Here is a 6000-nt window from a genome sequence, read left to right as displayed (position 1 = left end):
TACAAGCTGTAAAGTGGAGACCAGTTGCACTAGCATTCTAGGGGGTAAAAGAGGGAGATATGGGATGCATACCGGGAACAGGGGCAGAGGGAGGACAGCACTGGTGGTGGGAATGCCCCTCATTCATTGTCACTATGTACCATAAATGATGCAGTGAAAGATTTGTGATGCACTTTGGTCACAACAAAAATTAAAAAAAAATAAAATAAAACAACATAAATAAACTAAAATTCCCATAAGATTGAAAAAAAATTAATGCTTCCATATAACAATGATTCTACTTCTTGGCATCTTCCTCAAGAATGGAAAAATATCAAATCTAAACAATATACAGTCATGTGTTCATGCAGCACTGTTCTAAGAAAAAATGAAATCCTAAAGTTTGCTGCAGCCTGGATGTAACTTGTTAAACAAAGTAAGTGAAGAAAAGAGAGGGTGCAGAAAGACAGTACAGGGGGTAGAAAGCTTATCTTGCATGTAGTGAACCTGGGTTCAATTCCCAGAACTTCATATGGTCCTCAAGCCCTACTAAGAATGATTTCTGAAAGTACTTGAGTATTTCTGGGTGTGACTCAAAAATGAATAAACAAAAAAGGAGAAATAGTGGGTAATATCACTGATATATGTATGTAGAGACTTATTTTACAAACCTATGATTACTAAGCAGTTGTGAGAGGTAAAAGAGGTGTACCAGAATTGGAGGTTTGGGGGCACTTAGGTAGTGATAATGGTATAATAATGTTTTACACCAAAATCATAAAATTTAGCACTATTGTAACTTTGTTTCCTATATAAAAATTTTAAGTTTAAAATAATGAAGCTATTATCTTCCAAAACAATTGATTTTCTGACTCTAGCAAGTCCAAGTCTGACTTCTTTGCATCACAGTTGAGCCTTGTACTCCATGAGTTTGAATTTTGTGGTTCCTCTTGCAGAGATTTCTTTGCAAATTTTTGATTTTGACAAAGTTTAAAATTCTAAGCTCAGGCATCACCCCCAAGGAACGCAGAGATCATATGAAATACCACAAAGATTGAAACTGGGTTCAATCACATGTACAGCCACATGTAAAGCAAACACCTATCCATGGTACTATCACTCCAGACCCTCTAATGTTCTCAATGTTTTCTTTTTCCTAGCTACTTTTCAGAAGAATAAAGTATATAAATATACGTATAAATAAAAAATAGAGTTTGTGTTAATGATTTAGGATAGCAATAGACTTTCAGTCAGAAGCACTTTATTTGTAGTAAAGTTATTGGGAAATCTAGATTTGAAGTATTGACTATATGAGAGTCAGTGCCTCTGACCCACATGTTGATGAAGGTCCAGCTGAATACTGTGCCCAATCCATGGTAAACATTTTTTTGCCTTTTTGGGCCACACCCTGTGATGCTCAGGGGTTATTCCTGGTTATGCCCTCAGAAATCGCTCCTGGCTTGGGGGACCCTATGGGATGCTGGGGATTGAACCAAGGTCCATCCTGAATTGGCCATGTGCAAGGCAAAAACCCTACCACTGTGCTATCACTCTGGCTCCAGTGGTGAACTTTGAATGTGTGCATGGAGTACTGGCACAGTGAAACCAAATGTCAGCCACGGCCCACATAACTGCCAGGCAGAGGATCTGGACTGCTTTGGGTAGTCTGTAGAGTCCTGGAAGGTTTAAAGCAGAGAGAACCTAGTTATGTCTATATTATGTAAATCTCATTACACTTAGGTTAGCTTGCAACTACTTTCTTATCTTACTTGTTTCTTCATATCTCACTTGTTTCTCCATATCTCACATTCAACTTCAAGCTAGGAAAATGAATCATACATGTTTTTTATGTGTACATCTCAATTTCCTTTTTATAAGAAAGTAGAGAAATATGAGAGTCTAGAACAGAGTAGGAATTCAAGAAGTTGTTGTTGCATAAATAAAATAAACAAGTGATAGGTGTAGGAATTGATGAGTAGAATCACAAAATTAACTATGGCTTCCACTCAATCCACACTACACCATTCCCATTTTCAGAAGAGTGATCCTTCTAAAACATGTCAAAATAAAAAATGTGTTGCAGTGAATCCTAGAAGCAGCGAGGTGCAGCAGCAGGGACTGGACGCTAATGATGAAAATTTTATTGAATAAAGCAAAATTTATTGCAAAACAGCTACCAGTAAGTAATTAGAGATATGAGGACTTCAAAAGTGCATTCATGCCATTATTAATTGAAAAATTTGCTCACTGTTACTGGAAGCATAAATGCCAAGATTTGGTATTCAGCTTAGTTATAAGCATGAGAGTTCAAGAAAATTAGAAATAGCCTTTGTTCAGAGAAGCCTTTTCATTCAAATCAATGAAGGTCTTTGTCAATTTGGCATACACTGAAATATTATCTGTGGTCATTGTGGGGTAGTGATGTTTTAGAAAAACAATAAAATTTTAATAAATGATTGTGAGGAAGAGAATCAATTATTTAGTATCTGAAGCCCTATAATTGTTATTTTTCTAATCTTTACATTCCATTTTTGCTCCTAGAATGGTGACTGTTTCAGAGAAAGTGGAAAACATGTAAGATGATTTCCTAGAGCTTTTTAGATGTCACAGATAAATTTTATCCTTTGCAGGGCCCTTCTCCCATTGTATGCAACTCTAGTATGAGTAAGGGGAAGGAGTGGAGTTTGGAGAAGCTAAAAAATAATATAAAAAATAAACACTAGTTTAAATGATTTTCTTTGAAATGTTCATCAAATGACTCAAATAAGGCTGATCACATCATTCTGAAGAGGGTTTATGTTAGAGGAAGTTATAGGCATCCAGTGGTCAGACCTCGAGTGATGTATGAGACTGGCCCTATGCCTTGACTTCCCAGCAAAATATTAAGCAATGAATCATCCTTGTTGTGGGAGGATTGAATTAGTTTTCTATCACATCAGAAGGAATTCTGAAATAGTCATCCACAACTGTCCTTAATTGCCTCCTATGCTAAAGTCTTCAAGCATGAGGACCTAAAGTGCCACTGGATCTCCTTTAATACTTTTGGTTTTTCTAATGACAGAGAAAAAAAATAGACACACTCTTTCTTATGTTCAGTTTAAACTTTCTGCTATAACTTCCAGTTAAAGTCCTTTGCTTACATTGGAGGTAGAAAGAATGACTTTACCTCCTACTTAAATCGCACAGACACCAGACAATAAATATAAATAAACATGTTCAAGACTTTCTTGATTAGGCAACTGGAGGACAGCGATCCTGAGACAGTTGGTGAGGTAAGCCCTACAATTGCCCCAAAATTCTGTCTTAAGAGTTTACAATATGTCGGGCCGGAGAGATAGCACAGCGGTGTTTGCCTTGCAAGCAGCTGATCCAGGACCTAAGGTGGTTGGTTCAAATCCCTTTGTCCCATATGGTCCCCCGTGCCTGCCAGGAGCTATTTCTGAGCAGACAGCCAGGAGTAACTCCTGAGCACCGCTGGGTGTGCCCCCCCCCCAAAAAAAAAAACAAAAAAAACAAAGAGTTTACAATATGTCACAGAAGAGAAGCAGGGGCAAGTTGCATGCTGCCAACTCTGGTTCAATGTCCTACTGAGTCCCTCAGCACTGCCAGCAATGAACTCTGAACACAGAGCCAGGCATAATCTCTAAGTACTACTAGGTGTGACACAAACGCCTCACAAAAACTAATAAAGAAAAGCTATATAGAGCCAAATGGACTCCAAGAAATGAAGAGATATAATAGAGCTTACATCAAATGCCAAAAAAAAAAAATCTACAAAGAGACTCTGCAGAAGTTCCCTCTTATGGCACTGCACAGAAGGTGCAAAAGAAACTACCCAGACTGAGGGCTGGGTATTGCCGAGTACAACCTAGGACATTAGAGAACATAGCCTAGAGCTCATCGAACACTGGAAATTATGCCTGCCCTCTGAGCTAGAGAGAAAGCAAATGGTGAGTATCTCCACTCCTATGAATATACCCTAGGGACACAAAAACACAATACAAAAATCCCTTCCTCACACCTATGTTCATTACAGTTCTGTTTACAACAGCAAGACTTTGGATACAACCAAGATGCTCTTCAACAGATGAATGGCTAAAGAAACTGTGGTACATGTACACAATGGAATATTATGCAGCCATCAGGAGAGATGAAGTCATGAAAGTTTCCTATACATGGATGCACATGGAACCTGTTATGCTGAGTGAAGTAAGACAAAGGGAGAGAGACACAAAATAATCTCACTGATTTATGGGTTTTAAGAAAAAAAAAACATTATTGTTATAATGTCCAGAGATGAGGGCTGGAAGGACCAGCTCACGATATGAAGCTCACCATGAAGAGTGGTGAGTGAGGTTATAAAAATAAGTACACTAATAACAACCATGACAATGTTAATGAGAGAGAAGTATAATGTCTGTCTTGAATACAGGCAGGGGGTGGGGGAAGAGGGAGAGCAGGGGCATTGGTGGTAGGAATATTGCACTGGAAAAGGGGGATGTTCTTTGTATGACTGAAACCCAACTACAGTCATGTTTGTAATCATTATGTTTAAATGAAGACATTAAAAAATGGAGGATATCTAACCTAGGGCCTCATGCATGCAAAGCAAATGCTCCACCACTAAGCTACATCTCCAGCCAGAAAGCATAAAATTTATAATGAGTACACTACCCACAATAGTCATGCCACAGTCGTAGGAAATACATGATCTTAGATCAAGCATTTCTTAGGCCATCTAAAAAAATTATAAAGGCAAAAACTACAACAAGCTATACACAAAAGGGACTTCTTACACTAGCAGTCGAGGGGACTAAGAGAGGAGGTATGGGAGGCATGCTGGGAACTATGGGGAAGAGAGGTCAACACTGATGGTGGGAATGGCCCTAATTCACTGTAACTATGTACTTTAAATACAACTGTGAAAGATTTGAAATTCCCATTGGTTTCATAAAAATTATAAAGGCGAGAGTCTAAAGGATAGGTTTCTGAGTTATCACTGGATCCCTGGACCAAGTTCAAGGACATTTATAGAAATATATAAATTGTAAGCACCAAACAGGGTAAAAATCCATTGTGGTTGACATGTAATCAAAGATTATTAAATATGCAATGATGCTGGAAAATTATAAGTAACAAATAGAATTAATCAAAAGTGACCCATCTCTGATATGACTATTAAATAAGCAAAGCTGATTAGTTAAACATTTATTAGAACTGACATGTTAAAAAGCTATGAACAGGCATCAAAAATCTTTGGGGGAGCCTCCCTAGCAGTGCTCAGGCTACTTCTGGTAGCCAACTAGACCACAGGATTTAATGTTCTGGCCAGCAATTAGGCACTGCTCAGAGACAGCCATGCTGGAGGCACTGGGGGGTTACTGTGCCAGGGGTAGAACTTGGGTCCCTGCCCACAGACATGAACTGCTCCACTAAGCTTCTTCTTCATCTCTGAGAAATGTATTTTAAAAAACTCTAATGGACCTTCAAGGGATAAAATTTTTCTTGAGATCAAAAGTATTCTAAATGGTATCTGCAGAAGACTCGACACATTGGGAGAAAAGAAGAACCAAATTAAAGGCACAGCAGTAGACAAGAACCTGTGAGCTCAAGCCTGCAATTCATGGAGTTGATTCTCTTTACAACTGAAGTAGGAGGGAGGTTATCTTTGTAATCAGTGTTTCTTTCTTTAAATTTTATTTGAGGCACCTTTTTATAGTTCTGTTCATGATAGGGTTCCATGCATATAATCCAAAATTACACCCTCTACCAGAGTATCTGCTTTCCTTCACCATAACCAAGCCCTCCCCCTCCACTTGGGAGCTTTTAGAGTCATTCACTAGTTTCGCCTCACTGGAAAGTAATATGGCTACTCTGAATTTCCATTACATCTATATCTCCTGAGACTCATGTGTACCCTCAGGCCTTGTGTTGCTCTTCTCTTCACTCTTCTAGCTCCGTACATACCCTCTTGAACTGTATATCTATCTATATGTTCAGTTCACAGGTCACTGATACTAA

Source organism: Suncus etruscus, chromosome 10 (assembly GCF_024139225.1).
Source record: "Suncus etruscus isolate mSunEtr1 chromosome 10, mSunEtr1.pri.cur, whole genome shotgun sequence".
NCBI lineage: Eukaryota > Metazoa > Chordata > Mammalia > Eulipotyphla > Soricidae > Suncus > Suncus etruscus.
The sequence above is the reverse complement of the archived record's forward strand: the minus strand, read 5'-3'. Positions refer to the sequence as shown.